Below are 13,635 nucleotides of genomic sequence, written 5' to 3' on the forward strand. Positions count from 1 at the left end.
TTGTTAATTATTATAGGAGGAGCCAGTTAGCAAGAAGCTGTGAGAAAGCTATCAAGTAACATTTCTATATAATTTTGCTTTAGGTCTATGCTTAAGTTCCAGTCCCAACTTCTCTAAACGATAGACCATAACCTAGAAAATATCATCCATATGACGTCTTTTCTCCCCTTGTTCTTTTTGATCAGAATGTTTTATTACAGAAACAGGGAAGCCCTTCTTCAACAGCCTGGCTTACTCCCTTTCCAAATTTGGATGACCCATGTCTACTAATCCTGCTTCCTCCGATCCCATCAGAGGGGTTTCCATCTCTTCTTACGTGCTTCACATTCCTTTGCATGTGTTTTCTTAGGAAACTCTGCACACTGGAAAGTCAGTATCCACATTTGATAATGTAAATGTGTAAACTCACTCAGGCAGTTGTCCATACTCTAATGAGAACCATTGTGCAGTAAGACTCCACCTGATGCCCTAATTCAAACTGGAAGCTCAATGGCTTAACTCAAAGTAGAAGCATTGTTTTCCTGGTGGGGTACAGGACTCCTGAGTTTGATTCTCTTGGCCAAAGTTTAGCTTCCTGGAATCCCTTTCATGAACATGTGAGTGCATGTCAGTAGAATGTGGATGCTAGGTTTGGGGATATCCAAGCCATTTAAAATTCAGTAAATCTCCTGTTGTTTTTGAGGTTATAATTTAATTACATTTTCCTTTCCTCCTTCCAAACCCTCCTGTATACCTCTCCCTGCTCTCCTTTAAATCCATGGTTCCTTTTTCCATTAATTGTTATTGCATACATATATGTATCACACACACACCCTATTCAGTTTCTATAATGTTACTTGTATATATGTTTTCAGGGCTGACCACTTAGCATCGGATAGCCAATTGACAGAGTCTCCCTGAAGACTACCTCTCCTGGTCCCAGTTTTTCTCAGTTACCTAGTTCTTTGAATAGGGTTGAAGCCTCATGGGTTTTCCCCTATCTGCTTGGACATGCATATCCATTGCTGTCATCCTTGTTCAGCTCATGTTTGGGCAGTCATGTTGGCGAGACTTTGTGGAGTAGCTTCTGTTCTTTCTAGGAGACACAATCTCTCATAGCAAAGCCTGTTTTCCTCTGGCTTCTATAATCTTTCCATACCCTCTTCTGCAATGTTCCCCAAGCCTTAGGAGTAGGTGTGTTAGAGTGTTTTGTAGATGTATGGGACTGAGATCCATACCTCTGCATTTTGACTGGTTGTTTTATGTTATTTATTTATTTATTTATTTATTTATTTATTTATTTTGCAGTTGCCCAATTGTCTCCATCTGTTTCAGAGAAGTTTCCTTGTTGAGGGGTGAAGGCCACACTTACCTCTGGGTATAAACACACATGTTTATATGCTGTTGTTCAGTTGGTTTAGTAAATCAGTGATTGTAGATGAGAACAACTTCACTGGGGACTTCAGGAATTCATTGGTGTGAATGGGCGCCTGCCCTCAAAACAATTGGGGATCACACCCAGTCTGCTCTTTTTCAAAAACTCAGTTTCCTCCATTTTCTTACTGATTTTTGTCATTATTGATGCTTTCAGTGAGTTGCTTATGGTACGTGATACTAATTTTATAGGTCTTATATTTTAAAGTAGTCTTCCCCCCTGTATAGTTTGGAGGAAGGTTGTTCCCTGTGAGCTACTTAGCCAATATAGCCATTATGTTCCCAAATTGTCCACCAAGTGTCTATAGGAGTCACTTATTCATCATTACTTAAACTCAGTTTCTAGCTAGCGAAATGCTCCACCTTCATTCTGCATGCTTCAGGCATAAGCATCTCAACACATGCATATGGAGTGATTAATTTTTAAAATAGTTTGGCAGACTGTGGGAGGTTCAGGATAATAGAAGTCTTTTCCAATTTCATGGAAGTTTTAGAATTAGCAGAGAACTTCAAGCCTTTGGGCTTTGGGGAAGTGACCTGATGGAGGAAATGTAGGCCAGATTGTATAATGTTTTTGAGTTCACACTTTGTGATAGCAAAGGCTTTCTCTGCAGAACTCCAGGAAGAAGAGAAAAGGATAGCTCCAGGGGCATCCAGTCAGGCAGTCCTTGTAGAAGTTTCCCAGAAGTTCAGTGGTAGAGGACAAACACGAACAAGGGTGTTCTCATGCAAAGGCGGGAGGGAGAAAGTAAGCTTGTGGATTCACTCTTTACCTAGCAAGGAGGGAGTAGATTATGGAGGTTATGGAGCAGGTGGGGAGTGGAAGGCTCAATGGTCTTGGGTCAGGCCTATGATCTTGTTAGAACACCTGACTTTACTGTGTCTGTTTGTGGTTGGACCAGGATAGCAGGGATATCTTTCATCACCCTTCCCCTAAGGGTAATCTTGCGAAACTCCCTTTTCTGGAATACTGCCGCCCGCCATCATTCATGATTCAGCTCAAAATTCCATTCATTGCATTCTCTTCATAAATAAACTGACCTCTCCATTTTATGGTTGTTTTTATTTATATTTCCTTATTTCTTCATTCATTCTTGTTATATTTATTGAGGTCACTGCACTGCTTATTGGTATATCTATTCTTTTCCTGATGAACTATGATCTCCTTGGGGGACAGTGTTTGTTCTTAGCGCTAGCTTGGTGACAAGCACAGAGTAGACAGGCCTCAAATAAATGGTTGCTGTTCATAACCAATGGGTAGATGAGTGACAGGTTAAGGGAGAGTTGTCAAGGGAGGATGGGATTCATGTTTTCTATCCAGGTGGCAGATAGAGAGACTTTGTGTGACCAATGTTATACCAGTCTGAGTTGTACCTACTGTAATAGTCTAAGGGCGATGGTTTGAAGGCCATAGGGACAGCAGGAAGAAAGATTCAATGTTCTTTGAAAAGTAAGGTGCACATTCAGTGGCAGTGCTTGTATGGTTGTGTGGCTTTTATGGTTGTCTGAAGTATTTTCCTACCAGTCATTGAATGGGTACTGTATCTTGTCACTTGTTAATGGTGTGATAAACATGTCACATGGTTTAAATAAGGTCAATGACAAAGTAAAGGAAACGGTGACTCTTAACATTCTGTAGAGGAGCAGAAATTGGTCTGGTTGTAGAAAGCTTCTCGACAGTCTCCACACTAGGGAACTACATTCACATTTTCTGCTTTGTTGCTGATTCCAATGGAGATGGTTCCACATTGCACCAATAAATATATATGATCCTAATGTGGAAAAAAAATACATATGGTCCTAATGCCAAAGCCTCTCAGATGTCCATTCGTTGTAGGAAGGATAATTTTATTGTAGACATTATGCAATGGACTAACCCTGAGTCATGAAAACCAGGGAGTTTCTGTAACACACAACACAGGTAGAGTTCAGTGACAAACGAAAGAAACAAGTCCCCAAAGACTGTTATATGGTGACGTTCACCACTTATTTAGGACTGAAAAGGCACAATTAACTATTCTGAGGTGTTGGGAGAAGGTGGTGAAGTTATCTTTGGGGAAGTAGTTGGAAGAAATCTGCGTGGACTTTTGGGTGTGGGAATATTGTATTTCTTGACATTGGTGACAGGTGCATGGCTATTTCACTCTCTGATGTTTATTGACATGTACAAATAGAACTCGTAGTGTTAATGTAAGGAAACAGCCCAAGGACCTAGTAATTGTAGCATGGTAGATATTGTTCTTAATTTTTTAAGCACCCTTTCTCAATGAGAAACCTACTCTTTAGTGGTGCTAATAGTTGTATTGACATTCCTTTTCCTGAATTCTTAAATGAATCAAAACTGGGAGGGAGATGAGACAGAACATGCTAGAGAGTATTAGAAGGGATAATGGTTGATGGATATGATAAAAATACATTGTAAAAATATATTACATTTTCAAAGAATAAATAAAAATTATTAAAATGAGTACTTTAGTGATTTCATTTGAGAAATTAAATCCACATCTTTAATATTTTCATGAGCCTTTACTTATCCCTAAGGTTGATTTCCAAGTTTGTATTTTTTTTCTCCCTGCTTCCAACATTTCTGATTCAATACAACTTGTTCACCTCATCTATTAAAAATTATCAACCTGTTATTGTCACCATAAGAAATGCATTTACATTTTGGTGGCATATTTGGAAAACACTGTAAGGGAGACAGCAGCATTTTATGCTTTAGTGTGTGTCTCCTCCTGACTTGTGCTATTTCTAGTTTAGTTTATTAAACACACAGACCCAGCACTACATGTCACTGGAAACTGTTTGATCACAGTCAGGGCAATGTTTAGAAGAAAGGTCATGGCATATTATATTCAGAGACTGGAGTCCACAACATTAAGCAATTTCTATTTTCACTATAATAGTAGTTACATAAAACAGTTGAAAAAATTAATATTCTCCTGGGTTAGCGAAGTCAGCAGTCTCTGAATTTTTAAGTGATCACAACTCTTGTATTTTTTAAAACCAGATGGCTGTATTTGTATTTAACTTTCTTTTTTTAAAAAAGAGATAACTCTTAACTTCATGATTATTGTGAAAAAATGTAGCAGGCTTTCTCTGCTCTGCCAATCAATTCCCAAATCATGACAAGGAGACTTTTTATTAGTTATGAATGCTTGGCCTTATCTTGTGCTTGTCTAACTAGGTCTTAAACTTATATCAACTTGTTTCTCTTCATCTATATTTTGCCTTGGGTTTTTCAAAACTTTGTTTCATTCTGTATGTCCTACATCCTTGATTACTCCATATCTGTCTGTCTGGCCCCAGGAGTGTCTCCCTTATTCTCTTCTCTTGAGGCTCGATTGCTCCTCCTACTTATTCTCTCTGCCTACTAGCCCCACAAATCCCTCTTCTCCCTAGCTATTGGCCATTTAGCCTTTTATTATAGCAATCAGGTTCAAGTGAAACATTAACACATCTTTACATAGTTAAACAAATGCAAAATAGACAAATGTAGCACACATGTACATAGTTAAAGTAATATTCTGCAGCATGTCTTTACATAGTTAAAGTCCTATGTCACAATGAAAAAAAAATAAAAGTTTCACTGAGCATAACTTATTCAACATTACAGAGGCATTTGTGTTGTGATTATCAATGAGGGTTCTGGGTCAGATTTCTGGGGTTCAAATCCAGCACATATATTAGCTGGGATGAACTGCTTCATTTACTTGGCTGTTGCTTAGATTTTAGCCTGGTGATACATTCATCACACCACAAACCAATGGTCACACATAATCTTTGTCAACACCATTCATTGATGTGTTAGAAGATGCTCATATTGTAGCCATCTGTAGATCACATGAACATAGTTAGTAGGTAAATAGAGTATCTCAGTTTATGTCTAAAATCATTCACGTCAAAGACTTAAAGAATCCATCTACTTGCAGATCCTGATATAATACCATATATATATATATATATATATATATATATATATATATATATATATATAAAATCAGGCACTCAATAAGCGATAGTTGTGTTGTTGCCGCTGTTACATTAGCTGAGATGTTATTTAGGAAGCAGAGTGAATGCCAGTTTGGAAGTGACACCATATCTGTTGAGTTGCCTGGGGTTCATGTGATCATTTAAAAGGGACCCTGTAAATACAAAAGGACAGGGAAAATAAAAGAAGTGATTCTTCTTGACCTATGACTGACTCCCAGACAATGATAGAGTTATTCTGAAGCCAATGAGTAAGCAAGATTTATCAACTGAAAGGAACAGATCTGTGTTGGTGTGAGACCACTGTAATTATCATTCCGACACTGTAATAATAGGGGAGCCTTACAGTAGACCGTCTACCTAGAATAACGCTGTGGTGGGGAATCAAAGTCGTTTTGACTTAATAACAGAATGGTTCAGCTCAACAGACACCAGACCCTCATATCCCATTTGCCTAAGCACATGGGAAATTTGGTTCCCACCTGAAGCAGTCCCTGAACCTATAGCTGACTGCAGATACATGTGTGAGTCCATTCGGGATCAGAATTGCCATGGAACCGTAGACCCAGGAGAAGTCACAAGACCTATTATCTGAGATTTTGGTGTTTTGATGCATATAGTCATACAGCCATAGCTAACTAATATAACTGATTTTGACTTCAGGGATTGAGAGCAATTCTACTACTTTTAATTATTACTGATGTTTCTAAGGTCTTCAAATTCTTCAACCAATGTTACCAAATTCTTAATGTCTAGCCAACCAGTTTCAAGTGTGCTTCCAGTTAACCTCCCAGTTTGCCTTCATTTGAATCTGACTTCATCCCCTGTGTCTGTTTTGACTCTATATGACATGTGGTATATCTGGAGACAGGCTTGGTGTAGAGCACACATTTGCAGTTCTGACTTGGTGTTGCCTGTCCAGTCCCTCTTTCTTTGCTTCTAAGCTCTGAGTACCTGACAGTGTATTGGTTTTTAGTTTGACTTTGTACCCTGACATCTGCCAAGGCACCTGAGTTGCTTTTGGCATGAGTAGATCTTCTATTATGATTATGTGGTAATGTCTGAAGGTATTTTTGGTTAGAACAGCTGGGGTTGGTGTTGTTATGGGTCCCTGGTAGTTGGGGGTCGGAGATGCTGGTGCACACTTTTTCTAGTGGATAAGACACCTCCAACTACAAAGTGTTAGCACACAAAATGTCACTGGAAGCCTCCATTCTAGATCAGCTACAGAGGTAATCAATCATAGATGATAATCTCCACTTTCCTCTTATTGGGTATCAGATATTCTCTGTCAGTCTCAAAAACAGGTTTTTTGTTTTGTTTTGTTTTGTTTTGTTTTCTCTTTATGAGGTATGGTTCATTCACACAGAGTCCAAGGTCCTCAAGTAGTAGATGTTTGCCCCAGTTTGCAAGTTAGCTGGTTTAGAACAACTTATAATAAGAGACTGGTCCATAATTCCACAGCCTATGATGTTCACAAGGATCCAGAAAGATGATTTCTTTTTTGAAGTTTATTTTATGTGTCCTTAACAACCTATGCTCTTAAACACACTAACAGCTTTCTCCAATGGGGTTCAGGTCTGTGGAGTTCAAGTCTATTTAACAGATTCTATGACTTCTTCAGAGGATGCTTGCCTTGTCTTTATTTCCGATAAAGTACAAATCAAACCCAGCCAGGAAGAGAATCAGCAGACAAGGGCATCTTCATTATATACTCTCCATCAGCTGTAAAGCATTGGCTCCATGACCATGACAAGCAAGCACAGATTTTGGTACTTAGGGCAAGCATTTGCCAATGTACATCTTGATCCCATGGACTCAATGGCTCTCACAGGGGGAGAAGGCTGTAAACATATCCTGAAGCTTGCGTTTTCGGCGTCAGGTATACTCTACTAGGTACTCACGCAACACATTTATAAGGCTGCCACTTAGCAGGTGTGTCAAACAAACATACTTAGAGCTGCAAAGCTGAATGTAACAGTCATGAAAGACTTAGCAAGAGTAAAACAGTTTCTAAATGCACGGAATCAAAAATTAATTCAAGTTCAGATTCCTAATGAGCTGTTGTGTTCCTGGCAGTTCCTGCCTATATTGCATCATGCGAATTCACCTCAGCCTAGCTTCCAAACACAGAAAATACACACTTTACTTCTCACTGAAAGACCTGCAGAGCATGGACCTTCACGCTCCTACTCAGGAAAGGCGACACCCCAAATCACTCATGAGAAGCGGTCTTGATGTAAAAGCATGAGATCTTTTATATTCCAAGTGCACTGGGGTCCACAGTCATACACCACGCAGGGGTAGAGGACTGAGGACCCTGGGTACAGAATTGAGACAGCTTTTATAGGGTTACAACAAAGCCCACACATCGTAAACCAAGCATCTCATAGCATCCAGAGCCTGGATGCTATGGATCCAGAGCCTGGATGGGGGCCAATCAATTTAAACCATCCAAGCCTGAGCTTTATAGACCAATCAGTTTCCTATAGCCCTGGATGTCTGCATTTGTGCGGGCTCCTAGGTGGGGTGACAAATGGCCGTTTAGGTTAGGTCACTGGGGCAGGGGTTTTACAAGCAGTTTACTAAGTCAAGTAAGCTGCAAGGAGTGTGACCTTTCTGGCTGAGGGCAGGGTCTGGAATTTCAGGTATTTATTTATTTAGTATTTTTAAACTTCTAGCTTCCTGGGGTCATTGGAGAGTTAGGCTGTATTTTTTCCATCCTTACATCACATGCTATCATACCACACTGTGCAACACAAGCAAAGGGCTGAAACACCTTGGCTCAGACCTAAGATGGCTGCTCATTACTAATCATTGTATTTTCACCACACACACTTAATAGTCTACACTTCCAGAAATGTTAGAGTTTAATTATAGAAATAAAGGCTCCAAATGTTTTCCTACCATCAATTTCCACCACGTAATGTATAAAATTAACACATATTTATACAATGCAAACAGGTGAGGGTAGCTCTCAACAAGTGCCAGAGAGGCTTCTTTTTGTAGCATATGCCGACCACTGCAAAAGCAACCACTAGTCAAAATGCAGAGAGCAACTGACCGTGGGGTGCCAGCCCCATTGATATATTCACAACATAACTCCTGTACCCAAGGTTCAGGGTATGTTGAGAAAACGGAAGCAGAAGGAGTTTGAGAGCCAGAAGGCCAGGAAGTCTGCTGTGAGATTGCGCCTCTTAGCTGTATCTGGGAAGCTGCACCCATGAAATCTCAGCAACATGGCCGCCTAAACAAAACCTGGACAATTCTAGTACCTGTTGAAATCCCGGAGTAGATGAAGAAAAATCTCATGGGTGCCCATCCCTAGAAGAATTGCAAATAATTAAGCCCTGCTGACAGAGAGGGAGAATTAGTCTTCCCGAAGGATGAGTCCTCCTATTGGTTACTCAATATGATGTGGTCATCTCTAGAAACACACACATAAAGGCAATACCTTGATGAGCCCAGCTGGTTGTATTTATATGTTTGTCTATATAAATATGAATAAATAATGTGTATAGCAAATGTGTATATATGTAACCACAGTGGTTAAGGAAAAGGATGCTGTGAGTTTGGGAGGGAGGGGTAGCAGGGAAGAAGGAGGGGGAAATGATGTAATCATATTTTAATAAAAAATGTAAAAGCACAAATGAATTTTGATTGTGATTAGAACAGACTTCTCAACAGTTTCTGAAATGTCCCTGAACATACTTCTGCCAGTTTGTACTACATATTTATGTGAGGCAGCAATATCAGCATAGATGATTATGACATCAAAATATCATTAACCTCTGAAAAACGCTGAAGATGAAATATGTCCAGTATCAAATACTCGGCCAAGATATAATTCTCTTTGGAAAGTAAAACACATGCAGTTCGTTAGGGTACAGCTTTGTTTTTATGTTTCAGAGATTTTAAAATTATATGCATATTAAAGATTTATTTTAAAATGAACCACTTTATTATTTACGCTCAGGGTTGCCACTGCCTTCTCACTGAATCAGAGCGAGCCTGGTGGACAGCTCCACAGGTGAACAGGTACCCACTAGAGAAGCTGCAACTCTTGGCTGCCTGTCTCCTGCTCCATCCACTGCTGTGGGTGACAAATGGGTGACAAACAGGTGTCCTAGCTGCAGATCCCTGTGAGCTCAGGATTCATAGAAGCTGAAGAGGGTAGAGTTCTCTCAGCCTATGAGAGAGGATTATCGATTCTCCTTTGGGCTCAGGTTGTAATACAATTCATCCCAGCACAGCCCCTGTCTAGGGTTTTTATTTGTTTGTTTTTTGTTTGTAACTGTGTTTGGTGTCTCCTTAAATGTTGCTCACCTCAGCTGCACCTATCTCTGCTTGTGGGAACAAAAGGAGATGAGGGTTCGCATGCCCTTGTCTAGCTCCCCTGGGTTGGCAGGCTGCTGACACTGTGTGAGCCCTCAGCACTGGCCTCTTGTATAGAACTCCAGAGTGGAAGGCAATGCTTGTTCATGTCCACTCAAGTCTGGAACACAAGGTCGATGTGGCCAGTAGTAACTCAGGACTACTCAGGAAAGGGAACCCTGGCCAATGCCTCTTCAGTTTAGCTGACACAATTGAAGGCACTACAATGCTCCCACATTTGAGTATAATTTTATCTTTTTCAGTGGAAGGTCTCATTGGGAGTCTCCAGATTGTCCAACTTCTTCTAAACTGTGTCTCCAGGCTGCCCAGTTGGTTCCCTTGTCCCTTCCAACATTACTAACCTATTAGAGTTGTAGACCTAGGCAGAAAGAACCACATGACCTGACTAAAAGCAACAGCAGGGTAAAGACATGGATGGCTTTTAAGGGACCATATTGTCTAGGAGCAGATGGCTGCTGCTTAGATACTGGGGCTCTTGGTATGTGTCCAAATGCTCTCAGGTTCTATTATTTTCTGGTGTGTCTCTGTGCTCGTGTGTGTTTAATCAGTTAATTATGCTAGGTCTTGAGTGAGCGAGCAAGTGCATTCTTACCAATGGCCTTGATGACTCTTCCTGGAACCCTGCTGTGTCATGTGCTCCCAGGAGTGGACATGGATGTGGGTGGAGAACTACTGAAGATCTATTGGTGTTTCCTCAGCAAGATGTCTGGGGGAGTTTGTGGGGTGCAGTAGTTAACACTGCAGTGTGTGTCCTGTAGAGTTGAGGGAGCTGCTTGTTTTCCAAACCCTTGAGTGGCTGCTGTTCCCCGTGTGTGACAGTCAGCACCATCTTCCTTACCCACTTTTAGTGGCAACAGTTCTAGTCGATTATGGCTTCTGGTGCAGAGAAGCCAACACATGCCTTCTCTGCTGGTCTCCTTCCTAGTGAATTGGATCAATTTCTCCATGAGGAGGTGAGCCACAGCTGACCCAAGACTCCTTTGTTCTAACCTAGCACGAGATTGGTATTCTGTTGATGTTCTGTTTGGCAGAGGAAAGGAAGTGTCTTCTTAAAAAGGGCAGAGAGGAAGAATAACTTCACAACCCTCCCTCAGCAGGTAATCCCTGCTAGTCCCCACAGTACGTGGTCCCTGGGCAGACGTTCAGTTCATTTGTTCCTTCAATGGTTTCATTTGAGTCAGCCCTACCAAAATGAGCACTTCTCAAAGCCTGTGCAACCAGCTAGCTGGACAGCTGTTAATTCTTTGGGAAGACATAGGCTAGAGATCTTCCTGCAACACAGATGACTAGGCTGATGACAACATTACTTCTTGGATTTATTTCTGGATATAGTAATTGGAAGCCTGCGCATGGGTGTTATAGTACCTAAGGAAATTTTGTATTTTAAAAGTTCAAATGATATAGGGAGAATGAGGTATATTTAGCATATTGAATTTTATTTACTGGAGCAATATTAAAATTTATTGGTAAGACAGAAATACCCCCCACCAGTCCTGTCCTTCTATATCTGGGAAGAGACAAGGGAAGGAAATGGTAGACTAACAATAGGAAAGATACACAGGTTGGGGAGAAAACTAATCATTTTCTAAAAGAAATGTTCATAGTTCAGTCTGCGAGAGCAGTGTGTTTTAAGAAAGGTCAGTCTGGAAACATCTGGAAACCTCCGTGTTAAGTGTGCCTTGCGGGAGATTGACATCTGAGCAATTGTGCTTGAACAGGAGTGTGTGCAAACTGTGACCTCATATTCCTGTCCTCCGTGGAGCAGTGAAAAAATTGGTGAGGGAGAGTGGTAAATCGGAGTTTCCAGAAGGTCGTTCTCCTGTGGCATGTGTACACATCTGGGGTACTGCTGGTGTCCCTGCTACTTTCCTTTACCTGCATAATGACTTCAGACTCAGACATGTGCAAGAACTTACTATGCCGTGTTCAAGGATGAGAGAAGTCCTTTGTGATTTCCGGAGCTATTTGGCCTCCCGTGGCTTGCATCACCTCCCACTTCTGATGTCCCTTCTGTTGCTGTTGTCGCTGTCTATCCTTGTCTATCCTAGTCCCTCTTGGGATGCTGAATCCATAATTTTTTAAATTAAGAAGTCATTACAGTGTTATGATTTGCATTTCAGTTTAGTTCCTTCCATCTGCTTTCCATAAAAGATTCTTCTGCAAAGTGCGTTTGGCAAGGGTTTATTTAATAATCACATTAAAAACCCCACCCACCATCAAAAAGCAACACACACTGCTAGCACTACTAATAGAACAAGAGAGAGACCATGCTGCTGGGTGTTGCAGATTTTTGTGTGCAGATAGAAGAAATGTACCCTGAGGCTTCTGTGAAGGAGGGATTGGCAGCCAGATTTCTAAGAGGAGGTGATGGATTTCAACAGCTCTAATTTAAGGGCAGGAAACAGAAAGACCTGGAATTGTCATCTCTTTTGCTGTAAGGAAGCCAGCACAGGGCGCTCTAACTGCTCACCTCACATGTCCTCTGAGGCAGACATCAGTCATCCTCTCTGGACACTGCTGCACATTGAGCCCTCTCACCGTCTTGTGACTTGTCATCCCTCTCTTCAGCAGCCTCCCAGAGACCAGCTTCCTCCACTGGACAGCTGGCCTGAGTTCCCAGGCCTTTGTTCTTTGAAAGCTCTCTGAGCATACAAGAATTCTTGTGGACCTGTGTCTGCTCTTTGGTGCCCAGTGGGCTTTGCCTTTGCATCTATGGCTCCAGATGCTGAGAAATGATGCCACTTTACAGGGAGCAGCATAGAGCTGGACACAGATGAAAGTCTGGCCAAGATTCCCTTCACCACCTCACCTTCTTATACCGATGTCTTCTCTGAAAAGTTGCGGTCATGTAAGTTCAAGTGTCATCATAGAAATGGGGAGGCTCATTTGCACATCACATGGTATAGTAGAGGTTCTGGCAAAAGCTCCTACAGAATTAAGCCCTTTGCATCAGAGACCCTGTCCCTGGGTCTCACCTGACAAGGTCCATCCAATACTAATTACCAAAAACTCTTCCTTTCAACACTCCACAAGGGAAGTGGTGTTCACTTTGTGGAATCTTGGAACCACCTTTCCTTTGCATCCTGTTCCCTTGGAGCTCATTCCCCAGCTGAGCCATTGACTGGTGGCTGACTGTTTAGAGTTCAGCACATTGTTCAATGCTTCCTAATGACGCCTCACTCCCAACTTCCCAACTAGTCCACAATAGTGTTGTGGGGCAAGCTGTGGGATTTCATGCTGCATGATGGTCTAGGAGAGAGCATCTTGTGATGCTGCATTCTCTGAAGTCTGCATGAAGTTTGCATATAAAATATGCTCCCAAAGGCTCAAGTGCAGAAGGCTTGATGCCAAACCAGTCGATCCAATCACTGAGAGAGGCTCATCCTGAGGGCTCTGACTTTGTCAATAGATTAACCTCTGATGGAATTAATAGTTTATATCACTACTGAGAGCCAATAAAGTCCAAGAGAAGGGCCCTGATTGGAAAAACAAAAGAATGGAGCTGACCCTACCTCACAGCCCTATTTGATTTGGCTGGCATTAAGTTGTACAAACACTTAGAACCAGATGATTGTATGAGAGGTGCAGTCTTTCCCCTAAATACAGTTTTCCTTAGTTATGATAAAAGATAAATTAGATATAAAACTGTAGATTCACAAAGATAGGATAGATGATAGAGTATTTTCTGTAATTTTATCAAATACAAATATTATAACTGTAATTCTTGCTTGACACCTGTTTTACTATGTAATTTTCGTGTGTTAAAATTAAAGCCTTCCTTTTTTAATGAGACAGAAAAAGGGAGATGATGTGGGATGTCCCTCTTTATGCTTTGAA

This window comes from Phodopus roborovskii, unplaced genomic scaffold (assembly GCF_943737965.1).
Source record: "Phodopus roborovskii unplaced genomic scaffold, PHOROB, whole genome shotgun sequence".
In the NCBI taxonomy this organism is placed as follows: domain Eukaryota; kingdom Metazoa; phylum Chordata; class Mammalia; order Rodentia; family Cricetidae; genus Phodopus; species Phodopus roborovskii.